General features: G+C 44.6%; 1 long non-coding RNA gene across 1 annotated transcript; it reads right to left on the bottom strand.

Annotated features, from left to right (window-relative positions):
• Positions 1 to 5,434: 5,434 nt before the first annotated feature.
• Positions 5,435 to 23,960, bottom strand: LOC140694954 (uncharacterized). The gene is made up of 6 exons (XR_012070609.1): positions 23,869 to 23,960; positions 18,649 to 18,727; positions 14,467 to 14,612; positions 14,141 to 14,233; positions 12,725 to 12,778; positions 5,435 to 6,855 (listed from the first exon to the last, which is right to left on the bottom strand). It is a non-coding gene; the product is annotated as an uncharacterized lncRNA (long non-coding RNA).
• Between the last annotated feature and the right edge of the window lie 2,485 nt (positions 23,961 to 26,445).

Genomic DNA, 26,445 nt, shown 5'->3' with positions numbered 1-26,445 from the left:
TAAGGTGTAGATCATAGGTCATACGTCCTCTCCTGAGAAGCTTTTACTGTTATATTGCTTGTTATTATGTTTTTGTGTTATATTCCTGGTATATTGTGAGCTTCCTGGAGACAAGGACAATGTCTCATTTATTTATCTCTGGATTTCCAGCCCTAAGTACAGCGTCTGGCACACAGTAACATCCAATCAGGATTTGAAGAATGATTCCCTGAATTATGTTAACGAACGTAACCTTTTGATCTAGGTATTGAATAAGGAATGGAATGGGAGATGTCAGGCCTTTTACTAAGTTGATCAAATATAAATTAGAAAGCACTATACATCCCAAGACCTTTCATCAAAAAGAGGGTCTACAAAATGTAATATCTAACTTTCTCTTAACAAGGCTGGATGACTTCCCTGTGTGAGCTGCCCAGGACAGCAAAAGGGATCACGGTAAAGTGAGAGGTCCTCCGGATCTGGAATGAAAGGACCTGGGTTTGAGTCCCAGCTCTGCCTCCAGCAAGTTTTGTGAGCACATGACTCTGTGAATTACAATTTCTTCCACTGGCAAAAAAAAAAAATATGGATCTGGATAACATGGATTCTAACCACTCATAGGATTGTTGTATTGAACGCATGAGCTATTGTATTGAAAGGATGTCACAAACCACATGGATTGGACAAATGAGGTGCTTTATGCCTAACAGACTGCAAGTGATAGCAGAGCACAACACAAGACATGGGTTTGGACACACCTGCAATGCTGTCTACCTGACCTTAGCAAGTCACTTACTCTCTCTGAGTTTCTATTTCTGAATATACATAATGAAAGTATTAACACATATCAGTAGAGTTGTGATGAAGGTTGTGTCAAAATATACACAAAGTGCCTAATGCAGAGCCTAACACACAGGAGGTGCCAAATAAATGTCTGTTCTCCTCTTTCTTCCTAGCCTATAAGAATTTTTACGTTCAATATATGGTGTTTAAGCTTCATCTGGAAAACGTAACCCTCACAGATCTGCTGGTTTACATTGCACTATCCAGTGTCATCAATCATGAATAAATGGTTGTCATCTTTATTAGAAAATAATTGTTATATATAAAACACACATCCCTAATAAAGCAAGGACACTGAGGAAAAATTCTTAGTTTTATTTTTAACAAAACGTTAAAAATAAACCCATTCAGAATATTTAAAAAAATGATACAAATGAACTTACTTACAAAACAGAAAGAGACTCAGAGACTCATAAACATAGAAAACAAACTTACGGTTATCAAAGGGGAAAGGGGGGAAGGATAAATTAGGAGTTTGGGATTAGCAGATATAAACTACTATCTATAAAATAAACAAACAATAATGTCCTACTGAATAACCCAGGGAACTTTATTCAATACTTTGTAATAACCTCTAATGAAAAAGAATACCAAAAAGAACATATATATATATATAGGTGTATCACTATGCTGTGCACTAGAAACTAACACAACATTGTAAATCAACTCTACACCAATAAAATGAATAAATAAATAAAGTAAGTAAGTAAGTTAATCTTGGAAATAAAAAATAAAAAAATTTCTAAAAACTCACTCAGGATGGCTATTAGCAAGAAACAAACAAAAACAAATGTTGGCAAGGATGTGAAGAAGTTGGAACCCCAATGCATTTGGGGTGGAAATAGAAAAGAATATAGCTGCTATGGAAAACAGTATTGTAGTTTCTCAAAAAAAAAGTAAAAACAGAATTACCACTTAAGCCAACAATTCCACTTTTGGAATATACACCCCTAAAGAATTGAAAGCTGAGTCTCAAAGAGATCTCTGCATACCCACAAACACAGTAATCATTCACAACAGCCAAAAGGTGGAAGCAACCCAAGTGTCCATTGATGGATGGATGGAGACACAAAAGGGGACATACAGATACCAAGGAATATTATTCAGCCTTGAAAAGGAAGGAGATTCTGGCATGCTACAACATGGATGAAACTTGAGGACATTATGCTGTGTGAAATAAGCCAAAAAGACAAATACGGTGTGATTCTACTTAAAGAGACATGTGGAGTAGTCAAATTCATAGAGACAGAAAGTAGAACAGTGGTGGCTAGGGGCTGGGGGAGAGGGGAACGGGAAGGTAGTGTTAATGGGTACGGAGTTCCAGTTTGCAAGATGGAAGAGTTCTGGAGATGGGTGGGGGGAGGGGCCACACAACATGAATGTACCTGACGTCACTGAGCGTCACACTTAGAAGCAGTTAGGACCATCAAGTTTACGTTACCTGTGTTTTACTACACTTAAAAATTAAAAAGAAACATGATGAAAAAGGAAAAGACCCACTCCTATGACTTCTATTTATAATTTCTAAAGTTCCAGTTGTTGTATCTACATGATTAGGTATCTGTTTTTTTCAAAATCAGTCCTCAGGGAAAAAAAGAGTATCCTTAATTTGAGTCTTCACAAAGTCTCCCGTATTTCAGAGCCCTCTCTCCATTACTTGGCTTTGAACAGCGTAGGATTGACACCCAGTCAGAGGTAATTTGAGATATTTATGGGATGTTTATGGAAGTCACCTACCAGATCAGTTAAAGAAGAAAGGAGATAAAGAAATCTGACAGAGATTATTTATTATATTTGAGGGTGAGACCTCACAATTTCAAATGTTAGACCATGAAACAGGACTTTTAAAAATCACTTTTACAAACAGCAGAATTTGTAATTACATTCCTGAGTGCCTAAAAATACTCTCACAAGAAAAATGAGGCAACAGGTTTTTGAAGCCAGAAGTAAAATTTGCAGTGAGATTTCATAAATAGACTTAAAAGTGGTTTATCTGAAAAACATTTAGAAGTGAACACAATATACTCTAGAAAACCTGGTGCGATGCTTCCAGAAAGTGGCTCCAGGAATGCCAAAGAAATATAGAAATTACATGGAATGAGCTACAAAGATATGTTGCACAAAACAGGGAATATGGTCAATATTTTATAGTAACTATAAATGGAGCATAACTTTTAAAAATTGTGAATCACTATATTGTACACCTGTAACATATAATATTGTACATCAACTATACTTCAATAAAAAAAGAATAAATATACTTCAATAAATTAAGAAAGAAATTACATGGGAAGAGTTTTGAAAAAAACGGCTTGATAAAATATGAGGAAAAAAAAGAATTTCCAGGGCTGGGCCTCATCCTTCCTCCAGCTGTGGATCCGGCCCCCAGGAGGTGTCTCAGGGGAAATCAGAAACCCAGCAGGGGCCACTGGAGTGCCCAGTGCACATAGGCTTCTTATGTGTCACTTCACCAACCTTCACAACATCCCTACATGGAGGGGCTTACACTGTGCCCATTTTCCAGATAGAGAGACTGAGACCTGGAGAGTAGACTCATCCCCCAAATTGATACAGGTAAGTGGCAGAACCCAGGACAGGCTGAATCAGGACCCTTTCCCAGGATGGACCCTGGGTACCATGGAACTGCAGCTGTAACTAAGTTAAATATTGTAAGTAAATAGTTGTTCAATTCACCTGCATCCCTAATAGATCCTGTTTTCTAATTGGGCAGAACAGCTCCAGGATGTTCTCATAAGAAATGGAAATTGCTTTATGATGGGCAATAGGCTAAATTGTTTTGAGAGGGCAATTTGGGCTCCCTGTGTTTCTCATTAGGAATTAAGTTCTACTGCATTTAAAAATCGATGATCGATTGCTCACAGGGGCTGCTTAAAGCTATTGATTAAAATCAGGATAGTGGAGAGAATTACATCAACAAAGCTTTTCGAATGCTGGGCTGGTGCAAGTTATTCTATGAGAAAAGGGAATAAGATGAAGAAAAGCAAATTATTTTGTGGATGAGATAAGAAGAGAAAACATACGCACGTGTAGCCATGCAACTAACACATACAAAGCTCCCAACAAACGTGAGCTGGTTGTGTTTGTGTGTGTGTGTGTGTGTGTTTTAAACGTTTTACTTTGAAATAATTTTAGATTTATAAGAGTTGCAGAGACAGGACGCAGGGCTCCCGGACATGAAGGGCGGTGCAGACTGTCACCTGGAGGCCTCTTGTGGGCAGTGACGTCGGAGAACAAGCTTGAAGGAGGTGAGGAAGGAGCCGTCCAGGCAGAGGGACAGCCAGCCCGGCCCACGAGGCGGGAGAAGCCTGTGTCGTCCCAGAACATCCCGGTGGGCTGAGGCCGTCGGAGCCCGAGGGTGGGTGCGGTCCCCCGGTGCGGCCCCGGAGGGGCCTCACCAGGTTTCCTTCTCCTCGAGGTGAAACCAGCATCCCTGAGCAGGGGAGGGGCGAGGGTCACCACCAGACAGATTCCATCTGGGCCCTTCTGACCGCTGTGCGTGGTGGGGGGGCTCCCGCAACCGTCCAGGCGAGAGGGCAGGGCGTGCGCGCGGGGAGCGGGAGGAGTGCCGCGTTCCAGGCGCGTTCCCCCCCCCCCCCCCGGGCTGGGCTCAGTCCACCGCTCTCAGGGCGCTTCTGCCTGGAGGTGCTTCCCCGGGTTCTTGGTTCTCCTTCTGTCCGCTGCAGCCCGCGTTCTCTCCCCGCACTGACCACAGCTTCCATCCTCTATGGGTAGAGAGAGTCTAAACATTAAGGCCCTATAAGGAACTTCTATATAACATGTACACTTTGTGTAATCGTGACATTTCACTGCCAGCCAAAAAGCTGGCTTCCAGGCACCACAACTTCCGTATCCAGGTCTCCAGGAGGAAAGGTCTAGACTGCTCCCCACTGTTTGCTGGTAAGTAATCACACTAGTACACACATCTTCACACATGGATTTTCTTATTTCTTCCCTATCTGCTTTCCCAGCCCACCCTCACGCAGCAGATGCAGGTTTCTGACTTCCACCCGCTGTGAAAGGAGGGCTCAGTCAACACCCACCATCCCATACAGACACAAAGACAAAAGATAAGGGAACACGCTCTTTGCCTTGTGATGAGAACTCAACGTTGACTCTCTTGACAACTTTCCCGTGGATCACACAGCAGTGGTAACGGGAGTCACACGTGGCCCATTATTCCCCTAGCATGCACTTACCTCACACCTGGCAGTTTGTACCTTTTGGCCACCTTCCTCCAGGTCCCCTTCCCCCACCCCGCTGGTAACCAAGTCTCATCTCTTTTTCTATGAGTTTAGTTCGTTCTTTTTCTTTCCTTCTCTCTTTCTTTAGATTCCACATATAAGTGAGCTAAAGCAGTATTTGTCTTTCTCTGCATGACTTGTTCCACTTACCCCAATAGCCACTATACATGCTTTTTTTTTTAACATTTTTTTGAGTTATAGTCATTTTACAATGTTGTGTCAAATTCCAGTGTAGAACACAATATTTCAGTTCTACATGAACATACATATATTCACTGTCACTTTTTTTTGTGTGTGAGCTACCACAAGAGCTTGTGTATATTTCCCTGTGCTATACAGTATAGTCTTGTTTATCTATTCTGCATATGCCTGTCAGTACAGATTTTGAACTCCCAGTCTGTCCCTTCCCACCCCTCACCCTCTTGGCAACCACAAGTTTGTATTCTATGTCTATGAGTCTGTTTCTGTTTTGTATTTATGTTCTTTTGAGGGGGGTTCTATATATGAGCGATCTCATATGGTATTTTTCTTTCTCTTTCTGGCTTACTTCACTTAGAATGACATTCTCCAGGGACATCTATGTCGCTACAAATGGTGTTATGTTGTCAGTTTTTATGGCTGAGTAGTGTTCCATTGTATAAATATACCACTTCTTCTTTATCCAGTCATCTGTTGATGGACATTTAGGCTGTCTCCATGTCTTGGCTATTGTAAATAGTGCTGCTATGAACATTGAGGTGCAGGTGTCATCCTGAAGTAGGGTTCCTTCTGGATACATGCCCAGGAGTGGGATTCCTTGGTCATATGGTAAGTCTATTCCTAGTCTTTTGAGGAATCTCCATACTGTTTTCCACAGTGGCTGCACCAAACTGCATTCCCACCAGCAGTGTAGGAGGGTTCCCTTTCCTCCACAGCCCCTCCAGCATTTGTCATTCGTGAACTTTTGAATGATGGCCATTCTGACTGGTGTGAGGTGATACCTAATTGTAGTTTTGATTTGTATTTCTCTGATAATTAGTGATATTGAGCATTTTTTCATGTGCCTATTGATCATTTGTATGTCTTCCTTGGAGAATTGCTTCTTTAAGTCTTTTGCCCATTTTTGGATTGCGTTGTTTGCTTTTTTCTTATTATGTTGTATGAGCTGCTTATATATTCTAGAGATCAAGCCTTTGTTGGTTTCATCATTTGCAAAAATTTTCTCCCATTCATTTTGTTTTACTTATGGTTTCCTTTGCTATGCAGAAGCTTGTAAGTTTCATTAGGTCCCCTTTGTTGATTCTTGCTTTTATTTCTATTGCTTGAGTAAACTGTTCTAGGAGAACATTTTTGAGATGTATGTCAGATAATGTTTTGCCTATATTTTCTTCTAGGAGGTTTACTGTATCTTGTCTTATGTTTAAGTCTTTGATCCATTTTGAGTTGATTTTTGTATATGGTATAAGGGAGTGTTCTAGCTTCATTGCTTTACATGCTGCTGTCCAGTGTTCCCAACACCATTTGCTGAAGAGACTGTCTTTATTCCATTGTATATTCTTGCCTCCTTTGTCAAAGATTAGTTGACCAAAAGTTTGTGGGTTCATTTCTGGGCTTTCTATTCTGTTCCATTGGTCCATATGTCTGTTTTTGTACCAATACCATGCTGTCTTGATGACTGTAGCTCTATAGTATTGTCTGAAGTCTTGGAGAGCTATACATGGCTTTTTAATAGTGGGTTTGCTGGTCAAAAAACAGGCATTGTTTAATTTTTGATAAATTCTTCCAAATTATCCTGCAAAAAAACAGGTGTCTTGCAATCAACAGTGATGAGAGTGGCCACTTCCCTGCCCCAGATATTATCAATCTTTTACATTTTTTCAATCAGGCTAGCATAAATAGAATATGTTCTTATTTTCATTTTCCTGTATTTTTACAAAGTCAAACCTCTTCTTGGGTACTTATTTTCCATTTGCATTTCTTTTTCTGCAAATTACTAGTTTATCCATTGTCCACTTTCTATTGAATTTCTACCTCTTACTAATTTATAGAACATTTCTGTGTGTTCCAGATATATTTGCACTGTTTAACTGGTACATTTCTCTCTCTATGTGATGCTCGTCCTTCTAACTTTATCCATGGTGTCTGTCCTTAAATGCAACTCTTAAATTTGGAGTCAAAACTATCAATTGTTGCCAAGACTTGGAAGCAACTTAAATGTCCATTGACAGAGGGCTGGATAAAGAAGCTATGGTATATTTATACAATGAAATACTACTTAACCATAAAAAAGAATAAAATAATGCCATTTGCTGCAACATGGATGGATCTAGAGATTGTCATTCTAAGTGAAGTAAGACAGAAAAAGAAATAAAAATACCATATGATATCACTTATATGTGGAATCTAAAAAAAAGAAAAAAGAGGACACTATAAACTCATCTACAAAACAGAAAGACTCACAGATACAGTAAATAATCTTATGGTTACCAGGAAAAGGGAGTGGGAAGGGATAAATTTGCGAATTTGAGATTTGTGATTATTAACTAATATATATAAATAGATTGAAAAACAAGTTTCTTCTGTATAGTGCAGGAAACTATTCAATATCTTTATAATAACCTTTAATGAAAGAGAATATGAAAACAAATCTATGTATGTATGCATGACTGGAACATTGTGCTCTACACCAGAAATTGGCACATTTGTCACTGACAGTACTTCAATAAAAACAGTAACAAACTATGTGTTGTTTCCATATGACTTCTGTTACTACTCGAACTTTCATAACTAAACGCTCACGATTGGCTCTTGCATCTGCAGCAACTCTGGTCTGTGTGGGGTGAAGCGCTCTCTCCTCTTACACCCCATGAAGGACCACTTGTCCCGCGCCAGGTATTAATCCTACGTCACACTAATCTTCATATGCACTGAAGTCCTTTCTTAGAGCCCTTGCTCTGTTTTTAAACACCACGCTAAGGGCTGTCCCCGTGATCTGTGAGGCAGGCTCCCCAACACACCAGCATCACTCAGCCCAACAGCAGGACCAAGTCACGCCCACTGACTCCATACTGGCACCACACTGAACTACAGTTCCGCCTGACAGAGCCTGGACTCTCCCACGCTGAATCTCCCATCCACGAAAATGGTGGGTGACTCCATTTGGACCCATTACCCAGTCTCCTTTGTGTTTTCCATTAAACTTTCATCACGTTCGCGCCTGCTTTTAGTCATTTACTGCCACGTTGTCTGTGATGCTTCTTGCTGCCGTTAAAAGTCATAAATGCTGTTTACTGTTAGAGCTTTTAGTTGGTTTCCAGCGGCACTGCTGGTCCCAGGGATGCTCACCCCACTATCTGCGCCCCTTGTTGTGTGTCTTAATGATGTTCTCCCCTGGGTGCGGTGACCAATCCTCCCCCGGGTGCGGTGATCAATCCTCCCCCACCCGTGGCCAATGGGCTGCAGCAAGGTGTCCTGGTGCTGGCCCTGGAGGAAGCTTGCTCGGAGGAAAGGCCAGTTGGACGAGCCCCGCGCTCACTCAGAGGATGCGTCCTGGTCGCAGGGTTGGACGTTCAAGTCAGACAGCAGCCGGAAAAGCACCACCAACAGTAACAGCATTTGCTCCCTGCTGGACGCTGTTCCAAGTGCGTTTCCCACCTTGGCTCATTTAGTCCACACACCTAGGATGCAGGTAGGGCTATCCTACCACACAGATGAGGAAACAACACAGTCTGTACACTTCAAGAGGCAGGAAGCTGAAGTTCCAAGAGGAAGAGGGCGATGCCTGTGGAAGGGTGGGCAGATGCCAAGAGCCAGGTGCCAGTTTCTTGCGAGAAGGCGTGCCTTGCCTCGCGGCATGCCGGTTTTCTTACGTAACTATTTTTTGTGACCGTAGATAACCTGACTTTTGTACTATCTAATGAAGCCTTCATGTGTGACCAGTTCATATTTAAACCACCATCTCACAGTAGGTAAATTTTGAAAATACATTGAATCCGTGATTCTGACCAATTGTGCTTTCCAAGGATGGCCACACCAAAAGCTCCAAGTTCTCCTGCCATGCACGTGACCTTGCACTCCCGTCTCAAGACGAGGGTTCTGATCGCCCACCTTCTTTTGAATCTGGTCAGGCCTTAGTGATGCCCTTGGACCCAGCAGACTGTGGTCGGCAAGTTACCACCTGACTTCTGAGCATGCTCAGAGCCCGGTGGCTTCAGGCTGATCCCTTGGTTGCTCCCTCTCAAGTCTGCCACTCCCTGTGAGACCCAGCAGCCTTGCAGGACCACCTCTACCTGCCCTTTCGCATTCGAAGCTCACCAGGGCAGGGAAAGGAAGTCACCTCGGGTCCTCCAGCCCAGCTGAGACCCTAGACACCCAGCATAGGACTGCCCACTGTTCCCCTCTCAGCTTCATCACCCACAGAGCCCTAGAGGGTGACTGCTGTTCTGCAACACTAAGGGTTGTGTCTGGGTTTGTTGTTGTTGCTATTTGGGAAGTGGGAACAGGGATGGAAAGATAATAGGAACAATGAGTTAATTATCTGTCTTCCTACACTTTGAACGTTCTTGAACCTATGAATTCTGGGCAGATTCTGAAACCTGTCAACCAGCAAGAGCTGTCTCTGCCATAGAGGAGACCAGCCTGATCTGCTTTGCGGAGAAGTGACATTAAAAGCCATTGTTATACTAGGTGAAGTAAGCCAGGAAGAGAAAGAGAAATACCACATGATATCACTTATATGTGGAATCTTTTAAAAATGACACAAATGAACTTATCTACAAAACAGAGACACTCACAGGCACAGAAAACAAACTTATGGTTACCCAGGGGAATGGGAGTGAGGACGGATAAATTGGGAGTTCAGGATTTGCAGATACCAACTACTATACATCAAATAGATAAACAACAAAGTCCTACTGTATAGTACATAGAGCTATATTCAATACCTTGTCATAGCCTATAGTGAAAAAGAATGTGAAAAATAATATATATGTATGTGTATAACCAAATCAATATGCTATACACCAGAAATTAACACAACATTGTAAACCTACTATACCTCAATTTTTAAAAAAGCTATTCATTGGGAGTTCAAAATTTGTAGATACTATATATAAAATAAGCAACAAGTTTCTACTGTACAGCACAGGGAACTGTAGTCACTATCTTGTGGTAACCTATAATGAAAGAGTATGAAAATGAATGTATGTATGTATATGTATGACTGAAACATGCTGTACACCAGAAATTGACACACTGTAACTGACTATACTTCAATTAAAAAAAAAAAAAGCCACTCAGAGGGTGATGTAGTTTGAAGTCACCTCTCTTGTGAGAAATGAAACAAAAAAAGAATGAGTCCTACAGAAGGCAGTGTCACAATCAGTAACCACAGGTGGCTGCTGAGACCTTAAAATGTGTCTAGTCCAATTGAGCTCTAAATGCAGATACACACTGGATTATGAAGTAGCATATTTTTAAAAATAAATTATCTCATCAATATTTATATTAATTACATGTTGAAATGATTACATCTTGGATATACTGGGTTAAATAAAATATGCTAATAAAGTTAACTTTGCCTGTTTTTTTAAATTTTTTGTTTGCTACTAAAAATTTTTCATTATATAAAATTACATACGTTGCTCACATTCTATTTCTAGCTCTGTACTAGACGGTCTTTATAAGATATGTTGGTTTTGAGATGTTGAGACAGCAGAGAAAGGGGACAAAATCATCCTCCACCCTAGACAGGCATTGCTGGCTTATCCAAGTTGTCTGAAATTGGCGTCAGTGGTCCTAATGGGCTAGTCAGACCTTAAGTTATTCTCTTAACTTTGATCAGGCATATTATGAAGCCAGAGGCCAAGCAGAAAAAATAACACTTAAAAGACATTTTAAAACATCTTAAAAACAGGAAGAAATAATTTCACTACTGCTCAGCAAAATCATGTAAGCTCACAATTCACATTTCTGAACATATTTCTAACATCTGAGACTACGCTTACTGAAGCAAAATAAAGAGGAAAGTGGAGTGATTCTCCCACAAACACCACCAAAGAAAAGGGTGGGCTTACACAAATCTCAGTGGCTACATTTTTCTCTAATTTCTGCTTCCTTTCCAAGCTCAGGCAACCTAAAGATTCTAATAATCAACAGACTACTCTAACTGGGGCAATTAAAACACTAATGCTTGTGTATACCAGGAGTGTGAAAAGTTTGGCCCAAAGACCCCTCAGGCCCCCAAGACCCTTTGGGAGGTGATGCTCACAAAGTTAAACCTTTTTTCCCAATTACACTAAAATGCTATCTTTTCCTTTTTCATTCATATTCTTTCCCAAATGTGCAGCAGAGTTTTAAAAAACTTTATTGTGGTATAATTTCTGTACAGTAAACTACACATATTTCAGATGTACAATTTGATGAATTTTGATAGATGTGTACACCCATGAAACCATGACCACAATCAAGACAGCTAACACTTCCATCGCTCCCCAAGAGATGCAATTTTTGAACTACAAATTTATCCCTCCCCACCCCTTCTACCCCTTGGTAACCATAAGTTTGTTCCCTATGTCTGTGTACAGTAGTTTTTAAGAGGTCACAAAGCAAGCGATATCACAACAGACTCTACAGAAGTGGATATAACAATCCAGCTGCCTTCTAATAAGCTAGACATTAAAGACATTTGAAAACACATAAAAGAATGCCACTCTTCTCACTAATGTATTTTGTTTGGGAAAATAGTTATTTTTTATAAAGGAATATGTGATTTATGTTATGGGTTTATTTTTATTATTTTGAAAGAAAATAAATGATTTTAAATTACTTCGATTTTAATTTCTAACATGGTAAATATCAGTAGCTAGATACCACACCAACAAAAGCTCTTCGAGCTCCATAATCTTTTAGAATGCAAAGCTATCTTGAGACCAAAAAGTGTAAGAAACAGTAGTATATAAAAGTCAGATTTAAAATTGACCCCTGTGGGTGAGTGGTTTCCCATCATCTAAAATTAACTGAAAATGATGGGCTTTTAAAATCCTTTCAGTATTTATATGATGTAATAAAGATGGTCCCAACCACATTCCAGTCCCCAAGCTAACAACTGTCTCTGTGACACACATTGTTCTCCACAGCCAATCACATGGTAACCTTTCTTTGCCCAGGGATGTGTCCAGGGTTACATACAAATTGTCAGCAGGTGATGACAACTCCATCACCTTTTCAGTCACTCAGGAAGGCATCTGAGTGATCTTGTTGTAAGAACAGCCTTAGTTCTTTAATTGATTCTGTTAAACCACTTACAAGCATGGCTGTCTCCTTAATGGTAACAAGCTACCTGTTATTCAGCTCATGATTAAGAACTGCTCTTCAATGTATGCCTGTCAGACACAGAGCACATTTTCAGTTGTCCAAGAATCACTGACTGAAGACCAAAATGACCATACTTCATCACCAAACACCTTCTGGAGATTATATCTTTACAAACTCAGTCCACCAAACATTTGTTGTAACAGATGATTATTTTTATATAGATATTTTAAATCCACCTTAAATGGCATGGATGTGAAGAACTTTGATGGCTTAATGCAATTAAGTATTCCTAATAGATGACCCATTTACCATACTCCCTCAAAGAGAAAAACAGATTCAGTACTTACAGGACCACCTTCTTCACCAGGGTGACCAGATAATCCATCAAAACCCCTCTCTCCCTGAGAAAAAATCAAAATAAATATTTTGGACTCCTAATCCTTCATTTCTCAAATCTATGTGAAATAAAAATGGTTACTAATAGATACCCTTGTTTCACTGAGTTGACGTTTTACTGAGATTCTACTAAATGTGGAGTGTAACACACAGAGACGTAGAGACACTGTTGGCCTGTCTTAGAGTGAAACTTGCATACCTGTTTGTCTTCATAGTCCGGGACCCCAGTCTATTTTTATTTTTCTAAAATATCTTTTAAGCCATGCTATTGTGAAAACCAAAGTCAAAACTAGTTTCTAATTAAACATTTCAGGAAGACTATTACTTTAAAGGGGGCTTTGAGCTGGTTTTACAAAACATCAGTAAACAAAGGTGTTACAGCCCGCATTACTTATGAGAAATGGTTGCTTATTTCTGTGTGACTAAACTGTTTAGTCTCTTTTTTTTTACTCTTCTTAGATAACTAAACCCACAAACCATTTCCTGTCAAGGAAGTTTGGCTTAACATTTTATAGCCAGAGGTTTTTATTTAGTCGAAAACCTGGTCAACAAGATGTGGGAACCATAGTCTCCTTGTAATTAACAAAGATATGAAAGTAACATGACCAAGCACTGAATTCTGAGCAGAGAAGTCAAGAATTCAGGACACTCCCGTCTTTGGCCTTTGAGGCATGGTCCTCAAGTTGCCAAAAAACATGTCAAGAGATTCCCAGGCTTGATTTTCTGAACCTCCAATCCCATATTTAAGAAAAACAAGAGGGAAGAAAATTCTAGTGCTGGGGCATAATTATAATTTATTTTTCAAAAAGTAATTACACAGTGTTCAAAATTAAGATTGATCTGCAAAGGCAGGAAGAGCTCATTTCAACCACCTCATGGGAAACCTTACAACAAGAGAACATGAAAGCCCATGGGTGTGATTCAACCTTACATGTGAATTGGTGATTATACCCCCATCTTAAAGCTGTCGTCCCATGAGAATGGAAACCTGTGTCCCTGGATAGCTGAGGACCATTTCTAACAAGAGTCTCCCTGAAAAGCATGAAGTGATCTTTTTCCTACCACTCAGTCCTACAGTTAGGGAAAGTGTCTGTAAAATAAATATAAGTAGACAGCACAATAGGGTGGACAGGAAGTACGCCTTGGAGTCAGGGAGACATAGGGGCTTAAATCCCAAAATATCTCTTGGCAACCATGCAACTTTGGGGAAAGTGGTGTTCCCTCTCTGAGTCTCGATTTCACACCTGTAAAATAGGTTGTAAAGAGCACAGAACTAAAAAAGGCATGTTAAAGGCATAACACAGGCTGGTGTGCAGTGGATACGAAATGTCATCTCTCTCCCACACACCCCCCCAACAAATCCTCACCTTCCTCCCAGGGCTCCAACCATCACCTCTGTGCCTGTCGTCTCCAAAACACTTTGCATATGTATTGCAGCACGTTCTTTCTACAATTGCGTCCTGAAAACAGAATCCACATCACGTAAAATTTTTTTTTCATCTGTATGAACCTATGTCACATGACACACTAAAGAAACAAAATTCCCTCAAGGTTTTTAAAGTTATTAGAATGTACAGATCTGGTGAAGGATGGTGTCAAAACAAACAACCACCAGAAATTGACACAACATTGTAAACTGACTATACTTCAATAAAAAAGTAATTAATTAATTTAAAATCTAAAAACAACTTACAAGTTGCTTCTGTAAGATGCTCGGGAGGGATGGCAGTGTGATGCTGAGAGGTTGATGATACACAAATCCTCTGCCAAATTCTAGCTCCTGGACCTCCTCCAATTTATACACACCTTCCAGGCCAATAGTAAGGAGTCCAGAGAATCCTTCAAAACACCAACAGGTGGGGGATTTCCTTGCACATCTTTTGAATGGTCTGTCTTTGGGCCCCAATATCCATCACCGCTCCTACAGCCTCATCAATCTTGTCTCAAACTGCATTTCTTTTAAAATCAAAGCTAGCTCATGACATGCCTTCTTGAAGAATTGGTCTGACATCTTTCAATCCCTGCAGCTGAAAGTCAAACAGTTACATGGAACCACAAAGGACCCTCAGGGCTCTTATAGCCCCAGTTTTCTATTTGAAAGAGTTTTCCTCTGTTACAGTATGAAGTTACATCCTTTAACCCCATGCTTGAAGTAGACTTGTGGTTTACTCTGTGACCATCTTGCGGGCTGTTCACAAATATTCTGGTTCCTCTACTGAAGAGGACGAGGTAAGACTTCACTTTTTGGGGGAAATTATAAGCTTTCATTAAGCCCCAATTCTTTACCAGCAAAAATACTATCTCATGAAATTTACAACTGTCCGCACGGCTGGCTCTGACCAATGAAATATGAGCAGAGGTGACACTGGTCACTCCCTGGGAGAAATTTTAAGAGCAGTGCACACTTCAGCCCATTTTCTTTCCCCTCCCACAGAAACAGATCCCTCCTTCAGCCTGGGTCCTCGACTGATGAGAAAGAGGCATGGATGAAAGGGCACGAAGTACAAGATGGAGACAATCTTGCTAGTTTAAGCCACTGAGATTTGAAGGTGGTCATTGCAGAATAACAACAGTCTCCTACTGATGCAGACACTGAGAGATCATCTGGGTTTTTCCATGTAACAGAAAACATAGTGACAAGAACATTTCTCAAATCTGACCAGAAGTCAAGTAGAATTTCCAAACAAATATTACCGTTAATACTTAAACAGTAAATTCACACACACATGCACACACATCAGCTCTTGGCTATGGTAAACAAACTGCTTTAAAATCCTGTGGTTAACAGTTGTATACAAATTCTTAATTACTCCTCAAAATAAATTCTTGGAAATGGAATTGCTGATCTAGCTCGTAGGCAAAGTTTGCAGTCCTTTGTCATGAACTCCCAGTTCCCTTCGAGAAAAGTTGCAATGTTTTAAACTTTCAGTGGAAATCTATGCAGTAAATTTAGTTGAAAGCAAATTGTCAGAAAATATTCCACTTAATGCAATCCTTAGTAAAGTACCCATGACAGTTTTCACAGAACTAGAACAAATGATCCTAAAATTTATATGGAACCATGAAAGACCCTGATTTGCTAAAGCAATCTTAAGAGAAAAATAACAAAGCTGGAGGTAACATGCTCCCTGACTTCAGACTATATTACAAAGCTACAGTAATCAAAACAGACACATACTGGCACAAAAGCAGACACAGAGATCAATGAAACAGAATACAGAGATCATAAATAAACCCACACACCTAAGGTCAACTAATCTATGACAAAGGAGGCAAAAACATACAATGGAGAAAAGACAGTCTCTTCAATAAGTGGTGCTGGGAAAACTGAACAGCTACATGTAAAACAATGAAATTAGAACATTTTCTCACATCATATAAACCTCAAAAATAAACTCAAAATGGATTAAAGACCTAAATGTAAGACCAAAAACCATAAAACACTTCAAAAAACAACAGGCAAAACACTCTTTGACATAAATTGTAGCAATAATTTTTTGGATCTGGCAAGAAAACAAAAGCAAAAACAGTATGATCTAATTAAATGTAAAAGCTTTGCACAGCAAAGGAAACCATCAATGAAACCATCAACGAAACCAAGGCAATCTACTGAATGGGAGAAATATTTGCAAATGATATGACCAATAAAGGGTCAATACTCAAAACATATAAGCATCTCATAAACTCTATATTGAAAAAACATACAACTCAATCAAAAAATGGGCAGAAGACCTGAATAGACCTTTTTACGAAGAAGACATACAGATGGCCAACAGGCACAGGGAAAGATGCTCAATATCCTTAATCATCAGAGAGATGCAAGTGAAAATGACAGTAAAATAAAACCTCACACCTGTCAGAATGGCTATCATCAAAAAGTCTACAAACAACATACTGGCAAGGATGTAGAGAAAATGGAACTTTTGTACACTGTTGGTGGAAGTGTAAATTGATGCAGCCACAATGGAAAATAATATGGAGGTTTCTCAAAAAACTAGATACAGAACTAACAAATGATCCAGAAATTCCACTCCTCGGTATGTTTCCAACAAAAATGAAGGCACTAACTCAAAAAGATACATGCACCCAGTGTTCATAGAAGCAGTTTTTTAAATAGCCAAGATATGGAAGCAACCTAAATGTCCATCAATAGAGGAATGGATAAAGAAGATGTGGTATATACAGTTGACCTATGAACAACATGGCTTTGAACTGCGTGGGTCCACTAACATGCGGATTTTTTTCAATATATAACCACTATAGTCCTACATGATGCGTGGCTGATTGAATCTGTGGATTCAACTATGGATGAATTGTGGATACAGAGGTTATATTGAGGTGGGAAGCCCCATAAAAAAGACCGGCAGGACCCCCAGGCATGGCCACTACTCTCCTGCCAGCACCATCCAGTTTCCTGGCCCAGTGGCTCTATCTCACTTTTTGCCTCTGAAACAGCTTACTTCTAGGAAAGTGGAACTTACCCCTAAAATTCTATTTGTTCCCTGAGCTCACTCCTGATTGGTTATTTCCTTCATTCCTGATTGGTCCATTTCCCTAACTTCTGATTGGTCCATTTGTAGTACTTCATTTGCATGGAGCTTACACCTGATTGGTTCTTTCTCTCCCTCCTGATTGATCCTAATTAGACAACTATTGTTATATCTTATTTGCATATGATGTTGCAAAGTGTAAACTGACAGCCTATTAAAAGCCTGTGTAAACCTACAGATGGGGTCCAGAGCTTGGAGTGTTAACTCCTCTGGGCCCGCTGGCATAATAAACCTGAGTTCTCCTACTCTCCGAGTGCTGCTTGGTCTCTCACCCGGATCCAGGCTGCTGTCACAACTGAGCTGTAACACTGAGCCATAACACTGAGCTGTACCACTGAGCTGTCACACATTTTTCTGCAATAATATAGTTATACATGAGTCTTCAACTGTACTCAGGGTTGGTGCCCCTAACCCCCGGTTGTTCAAGGGTCAACTGTATATTCAAAGGTATACTACTCAGTCATAGAAAGAATGAAATCTTGCCATTTGCAACAACATAGTCGGACCTGGAGGGTATCACTTTTAGTGAAATAAATCAGATAAAGATAAGACTATGTTATTTATCACTTATGTGGGGAACCTAAAAAATAAAACAAACAAATGAATATAACAAAACAGAAAGAGACTAACATAAAGAGAACACACTAGTGGTTACCAGTGTGGAGAGAAAGAGGGGAGTGGCAAATTGGGGGAGGGAATTAAGAAATACAAACTATTATGTATAAAATAAATAGGCTACATGGATATATTGTACAGCACAGGGAATATAACCAATATTTTATAATAAATTTAAATGGAGTATAATTTGCAAAAATATCAAATCACTATGTTGGACACCTGAAACTAATACAGTAATGCAAACTAACTATACTTTGATTATATACATATATATGTACATATACATGTATGTATGCAGCAGCCCTTGGAGATGGATAAAGAAGAATCAGGGAGGAAGGACAGTAGAAAAAGTAAGACGCAGCTTTAGGGTGATTTTAGAGTTTAGGAAAGAGAGACGGTTGGACCCCTGGGTAGCTCAAAAGAGCAGAGAGCACCCACTTCCCACGAAGCAGGGGTTGTACCCACAACCTTCTGAACCAGATGCTGGACTGGTAACTGGTCAGCCCTGTCTCAGTCAGAGAGACCCAGGGGTCTCTCAGCCCTCAATAGCTCCCTGATTCATACGAAGCCAGAAACTGGGCAGCAGCCTCGTGGGCACTGAGCTCCAATTACCTGGCTTAGCCTTCGGGGGCTCAGAGATCACTGGGCCCTCCGGAATCTGAAAGACCATCTCTGCCCCCGTGGGAGGAACAAAATCATGCACTTACCTTTGCTGCGGAGAAGCTGGGACGTTTCCTTCAGTCTCTCTAAATCATCATCCAATACGTCTGTAAACACTAAAAGGACCTGTTGTTTATGAGAGGGGGGTATGGGAGATGCAGGAACAGAGGGACCAGGGAGAAGGAAGAAGAAGGGAGGACAGAGGGGAGGGGCAATGGAAAAGATGGATGCTGTAAATCGCACGTTTCTTAAAAAATGCAAGGGTAAGCTATAACCAGCCTTTCACCTTGTTCTATTCCATTTTACCCATTCATTTATTACTTTATTACACACTCACTTGCCCTCCATGTCCTCCCACACACACCCCCACCGCTGAAAAAGAATTTGAAGCAGCTTAATGTGTTCACTTAAAGATATCGTCCAAAAATTGTCTTACAATGTTCTTTACCTCTGTTACCTTTACTCATAGAAAAACTGAATTTAAAAAGTGAATTACATTTTTTAAGAAATAAATCCATCGGATGCATGATGGAAGGAAAAAATCAATGTAACTTTCAAAGTTTGGGGAGGTCGTTTCCTAATAGATGTCATATGAGATCTTTTTACCCCTGTGACTTCTGTGGGTGCATGGTTCTGGGGCAGCAGAAAAGAGAGGAGGGGGGTTATGCTAACAAGCCATTAACTGTCACTAAAGATGGTTCAGGGGGCTGATTACAAAAACAATGGGTCCTACAAACTTACGGTTACCAGAGTAGGGAAGGGGTTGGGAAGGGATAAATTGGGAGTTTGAGATCAGCAGATACTAACTACTATATACAAAAAAGACAAACAACATGGTTCTACTACATAGCATACGAAGCTGTATTAAATATCTTGCAGTAACTGATGTCAAAAAAAGAATATGAAAAGGAATAGATGTATGTATATGAAACATGATGTTGTACACCAGAAACTGACCCAACATTGGAAATTGACTATATGTCAATTAAAATAAATAAATAAACAAACAAACAAATAAATAAATAAAATCATGAAAGAGAGAGAGTGAAAGAAAGAGAGAAATAATGGGTTCTTACAATGAGTGACCATGAGGAGCTAACATCTTCCAAGCTGTCTTTGGAAGGAATTTATGTCATGGAAAACCTGGATCGCTAAGCTGTGGGCAACCCAAGGGCAGTGACTTTAACCTTTTACCTCTAATGACATTCAGCAAAGAGCCTATAGCACTTAGTAAATACTTGTTGATTGAATGAAAACACATCTCTTGTCAATCTTGACTGAATAAGACTAGTATTCCTCTATGCAAGATCCTTAGTGAAGAACAGTTTATTTGTCCTTAGTCCCAAAATCCTTATCCCTCTCCATGCCTAATGTTTCGATAATGTGGGTTCTCAGCATTTGTTACCTTCACTTTAGCAGAAGACAGACGGAGAGCACTATATCCCAGGGACTGCAAAAAATCCACATCCATGTGGTTAATATTGGCAGCCTGCAGAATCAAGAAATTCTGAATTCTCCCATCACTGTACTTTTCAAAACCTGAGTCAAAGATGAGCTGGCCACTTGAGCCGGGAACCACGTAGGAGAACATCACGTTGGTCTGACCAGGAAGGCTACAGCTGATGTTGGAAAGCAAGGCTAGCACTCCAGGGAGCCTCCAGGACTGGGGTCTTCCTTCCTTCATGTGGGTAGTGTCTTTCCCCTCCAACCCCATAGCTGCTGTCATCTGCAGGGACTGGGATCCTCCAACTGACATCTCATCCTTGTCTGGCTCCCCCTCCCCCACATACAGCCCAGACCTAGCCCTAGCCCTAGTCCTAACACTAACCCCTAAACCTAATCCCTACCCCAAGTCCTAACCCTAACCCAGCCCCTAACCTTAACCCTAACCCTAGCTTTAACCAGAACCTCAAACTAGAACGAGACACAAACCCTAACCCTAAATCAAACCTTAACTTGACCCAACTGCTAACTCAAACCTTATCCAACTCCTGTTTCTTCTCCCCTCTAACCCTAACCCTTCTCCTCATTCTCCCATAACTCTAACCCCAACGCTTAACCCTAACACAAACACCTACCCTAACCCCAAACATATCCCTAAACTCCTGCAGCTCCTGATACTCCTGAAGGTCCCGCATCTCCTGCTGCTCCTGAAGGTCCCGCAGCTCCTGCTGCTTCCAAAGCTCCTGAAGATGCTGCACCTGCAGCTGGACCGCTGGGCCACGGACAGCCAGTTCAGGCGTCAGCAGCCCCTGGGGCTGAGCCCCCTCTGCGCCCACCCGCACCTTCTTCTTCAAAATCCCACCATGAATCCCCTCCCGCACCCGACATTGACTCCCATTCCCCTGAAGTGATTTGTGTTTGGTTTTCCTTCACTTGCCTCTGTTTCTTTCATATCGGTTATGGCATCCTTTATATTGCTTTTTAAGTTTCTTTTAATAAAATATAGACTTTGTCCCTCTGAAATTGTGCAATTCAGGAGCACTAGGTGCCTTTACATTGCCGTGCGACCATCACTGCCATGCAGGCTCACACCATTCCCTTCTTCAAAGTAAAAACTTGGATCCACAACACGCACTGCCCCCCACGCCCTCACCCCCCAGCCCCTGATAGCCCCGAGTCCTCTTCCCCTCTGGGTGTCTTTACCTCTCCTGGGTGTTCCCTGTCAATGAAGCCACAGGAAAGCTGGCTTTGCGTGCCTGCCCACGTGGCTTAAGCGGGGGCTGGTGATGTTTTCTTTTGTTTTCAACTGAAATCGCATTTTGATTATTTGAAAGGGAAATCCAGGTGGGCTAAAGATGTCATGTGCAAAATGAAGCCCTTTCGGTAACTCTCTGCATAACCTCGGGGGAGGCGCTGCTCTTCCCCCTGGGACACCACAGCCACAAGACAGAAGGGAGATGCTTAGCTTTTCCTGGGGCAAAAACAAAAGCACACAAACCAAGAAACCAGCAAAAGCCCAGAAATATACCCGGAAAGAGACTCCACGACCCGCGAGGTCCCAAGCTTGGAGAAAGGCTACACATCCCCGGGGTCCAAAAACCTCTCGAAACCCAGCGCTCTAAACAAACACAACACAAACGGGGAGTTCCAAGGAGAGGCACAGCAGGTGGCCAGTGTGCATTAGACGAGCTCAACGTCTCGGGGAAGGACACAGGCAGACGGACACACTGTGGAGACAGCACTGGTCACCATGACGCTGGCAGGTCTTTACCCTGGTTTCAGTCAGCCGTGGTGACAACGTGAGGAGGCAGAGGCCCCAGCAGATCCCCCGGAGGAACGAGAGAACAGACACACCTCTCCAGGGTAACAGTGTGCAGGATGCATCACAGGGCCATAGGCTCAGCAGCCCTTCCCCGGCAGTGCCGATCCTTACAGCTGACCCCACCAATGTGCTCGCACAACTTGCAAAGAAGTTTTTACTTCAGCAACATGAAAAGAATCAGGATGTCATCAAGCCATTTTGAGAAGTGACCTACCATGGGCCCTAACAATACAAACACGTAAATACACAGATACGCACGTAAATATACATGCACATGTATCCCGGAAAAGACACAGAGAGACTGAAACACAGAGAAGCAGACGGAGAGAGCAACAGAGAGAGAGAGATAAGACAGGTGCTGAGAGACAGAGAGGGTTAGAAGGAACACCGGAGCTGGGAACGAGCAGAAGTCACACCCATTTTCAAAGCAAAGATACTGAGGATGAAAAGCTTATTTCACTTATTCCAGAAACAAAGCTACTCATAGTCTATTTTTGTTGAGAAAACTAATTCTCCCCATCGTTATTTACTACCATAATATATTGAATGGAATATATATATGTTCTATTCGACGTATACATAGGTATATGCTACACAATATATGTTATACACAAATATACATATTTACACACTCAATTTTATATTCCATAAAAGGATCCTGAAATAATTTGAAGGGCAGAGTAAACACTTGTACAAAAACCCACCTTTCAAAACACATTAGGCGATGTCTTTCCTATTTCTCTGTAACTCCTATGCTAGCCAAAGGAGCCACTAAGCAACCTAAAGATCTGTAATGAAGGGTGCCTCTCTTTGCTACTTTTATGCTTTTCACGCGCACAGCATAATCGGTGCTAGGAAGAAACTGATTTTTTCGGCCTTGGACCTAAATGTCACTATAAATTTGGTTGGCTTAGCCTTTCCAAACAATCAAATCATGCCTATGTCACATCAAAGTAACTGCTAGAAAACAAAATTGTCAAAGGAGAGTTATAATTTCCTAAAATGGAAAAAGAACCTACCTTGTGAGAATGGGAGTTTTTCCAAATCATACAGGAGTCAGATCAGTGGGGTGGGGCGGCGGGAGGCAAGGGCACCAGCCTCTTCTGGCCCCATAGGGTGCGAGCGACTTCAAGAGTCCAGGTGCGGGGCAGGCTCAGTGGCGGGCTAAGCCCCACTGAGGCTTCCGCGCCCATCCTCGGAGCGCCCAAGCAGCGGGGGCACAACTTTGGGGCCGCGGGAAGGGTACGGAGCGACAAGGGCCCCGGGGTACCCAGTGTGGGGAGCGACAAGGGCTCCGGAGTGCCCAAGGTAGGGAGAGGCAAGGCCTCCGGGGTTCCCAGGGTGGGGAGCGGCAAGGCCTCCTGGGTGCCCATGGTGGGGAGCGTCACGGGCTCCGGGGTGCCCACGGTGGGGAGCGACAAGGGCTCCGGGGTGCACAGGGTGGGGAGCGAAAATGGAATCCTGGGGCCCAGGTTGGAGAGCGATAAGGGCTCAGGTGTGCCCAGGGTGGGGAGCCACAAGGGCTCCGAGGTGCCCAGGTGGGAAGCGACAAGGGCTCAGGGGTACCCAGGTTGGGGAGTGACAAGGGCTCCTGGGTACCCAGGTGGGTAGCAACAATGGCTCCGGGGTGCCCAGGTGGGAAGCGACAAGGGCTCAGGGGTGCCCAGCGTGGGGAGTGACAAGGGCTCCTGGGTACCCAGGTGGGGAGCGAAAAGGGCTCCGGGGTGCTCAGGGTGGGGAGCGACAAGGGCTCCCGGGTGTCCAGGGTGAGGAGCGACAAGGGCTCCAGGGTGCTCAGGGTGGGGAGCAACCAGGGCTCCGAGGTGCTCAACTGCGCCCACAGCCATGGCCCCTGGCGCGCAGAGTGCCGGCGCCCGCACTCCCCGCCCCGCGGAGGCCCGCGGGGCCTCCCTCCCCCCGCGCGGACCCGGGGCGGCAGCCGCCGCATCCCCCTCCTTCCAGCGCCCCGCGCCCCGCGACCTGCCGCCGCCGCCGTACTCACCTCAGGGACGCAACCGGCACAGCCGGCCGTCGGCCTCGTTCCCGCCGAAGCGTCTCGCTGCGGTACTCCCTGCGTGGGCGGGCTGTTCCCCGGCGGTCGCACGGGGTTCCGGGGTGGGGGTGCGGGGAGCAACGAAACGAAGCGCCGCCTGCTGGCATTTTCCACAGGCCAGCGCCACCGCAGCCGCCTTGGGTCCGCACAGCCCCCTGCCTGTCGCAGCTCTTGCTGTCTCGCCGAGCCGACAAGCCTCCGAAGACAGGGGACGGAGCCGCGGCGCGAGACGAAGGCCGGCCGGGGGTGTGCGCAGACTCTCTCCTGTGGGGACTGCGCGCATGCGCACCAGCGGGGCGGGGGCGAACGGCCGCTGCGTGGGGGCGGGACCCGTGACCGCCGCGTGGGGGCCGGCCCCGCCCAGGGGCGCTGGTCCGGCTCAGCCAATCGCGATCGCCGGGTACCTCTTGGCGCGGGCGGTTTGAATGGTTCGTGGACCGCCTGAGGCAGCGGCAGGGTGGCCACGCTGCTGCCGTTTTGGGAGCTTTTCCGAGATCGGGATGGGAACTCGCCCCTCATCCTTTCGCCGGAGCCCCTGGGAAAGTAAAACAATAGTGACTTCAGGTAACGGTTACCTCGCGCCCTTGGGGGGGGGGAGTCTCAGTGGCCCCGCCCCCCAACCCCCCACCCCCCACTGCCACTTGACAGCACCGCGCCCGCCTCCCAGGAGAAGGCTGCCTGCGACACGTGCACCCCATGAACATGGGGAAGCAAGACCGGCGGGGTCCAGGCCGCGCGGGACTAGGGCACACATCCAGGGGCTCGCACCGGGCAGCCCCCATCCCCCCGCGGCCGCAGCCGCCGCGGCCCCGAGACCGCACCGCACCCGCCCCCTGGGAGCAGGCCACGGTCTGAGAGCCGGTCGCAGGTGCTCCGGGGCCGTCAGGAGCCCTCCCACCTTCCGGAGCTGCACCTGCTTCTGCAAACCCCGGCATAAGTGGCAGCGGAGACGCGCCGTTCAGGGGCTACTAATGTAGGGAGGCGGGGTACACTACGAACCAGGACGGTGAGCCGGGACCCGCCTCAGGGACCTAACGGGAAGCGCGGCCGGGACCTCACCACGCACCCCTCCCTGTGCGCCTCCCCAACGGCACAGCCCAGGCCTCACCCGCCGACTCCCCGACCTGCGCGCCCCCACCAGCGCCCCCTTAGCTGCCTGGCGGCGGCAGCGGAGACGACGACCCGCGGCAGCCCAGACCCCAGGCCGCGTTCCTCCTCCGGGAGCTGGTTCGGGAGCACCTGGCTCTCGCCCAGCTTCTACACGCTTTTCGCGGTTTCCGGGGTCTGTGCGTCTGCGCGTGCGCGCCCCTCCTCCTCCCGCCCGCAAGGCGGACGCTGGGGCGGGGTCTCTTGCTGTATCGCCCTTGGACAGTGGGGCAGGGCGGGACCGGGCTGGAGGGGCGGGGCCGGGCAGGGGACCGCCCCCCCGGCCCGCCCTGCCTGCCCTGCCCGCCCTGCCAGGTCTCCATCCCCAATGCCCCCACCCCACCACCCCACCACCCCACCAGCAATCGGGTACGCACTCAACCAGGACTATCACTGGCCCGGGCCGGGGACACATCGCTCGGCCCCACTTCCCTCGGCCCCATTCCCCTCGGCCCCACTTCTCCTGCTCTCCTCCCTCTCCCCGTTACTGCCTCCCAGACCCGGGCCAGGCCCAGTTTCCAACTGGACCTCCAAGATGGGGCTCCCTCTCTTCACACCAAGAAGCAAGCACAGGGTCTCCCTGCAGGGCTGGTGGAACTGGACCCAGTCCTGGACCTCCTGCAGGAGCAGGCTCTGGGTTAGTGTTGGGGTTGTGGTTGGGGTTGGTGTTCAAGGTTAATGTTAGTGTTGGGGTTGGGGTCGGGATCAGGTTAAGGGATTTGGGGTTAGGCTTAGGATTTCAGGTGAGGGCTGAGGGGTTAGGGGTTAGGGGTAGGGGTAGCTTTAGGGTTAGTGTTTAAGGGTTAGGCTTACTGCTAAGGTTAGGATTTGGGAGAAGGAGGAGTCGTTAGGGTTAAGGCTAGGGGTAGGGATAGGGTTAGGTTTAGGGGTTAGGGTTAGGTTTAGAGGTTAGGGGTCAGGACCAGAGCCAGAGTTTAGGGATAGGTTTGGGGTTAGGGTTAGGGGTTGGGGTTAGAGTTAGGGGAGAAGGAGGAGAAGGGTTAGGGTTAGAGGGGAGGAGGAGCAGGAGTAGCATAAGGTTAGAGTTAGCAGTTGGGTCAAGTTAAGGTTTGTTTTAGGGTTAGGGTTTGTGTTCTCGTTCTGGCTTGAGGTTCTGCTTAAGGCTAGGGTTAGGGCTAGTGTCTGGGTTAGGGTTAGGACTTGGGGTAGGGGTTAGGGTTAGGGGTTAGTGTTAGGACTAGGGCTAGGGTTAGGGCTGGGCTGTATGTGGGGGAGGGGGAGCCTGACTAGGATGAGATGTCAGTTGGAAGATCCCAGTCCCTGCAGATGACAGCTGCTATGGGGTTGGAGGGGAAAGACACTACCCACATGAAGGAAGGAAGACCCCAGTCCTGGAGGCTCCCTGGTGTGCGGGGGTTC

Source organism: Vicugna pacos, unplaced genomic scaffold (genome assembly GCF_048564905.1).
Source record: "Vicugna pacos unplaced genomic scaffold, VicPac4 scaffold_113, whole genome shotgun sequence".
NCBI classification, from domain to species: domain Eukaryota; kingdom Metazoa; phylum Chordata; class Mammalia; order Artiodactyla; family Camelidae; genus Vicugna; species Vicugna pacos.
The sequence above is the reverse complement of the archived record's forward strand: the minus strand, read 5'-3'. Positions and strand labels throughout refer to the sequence as shown.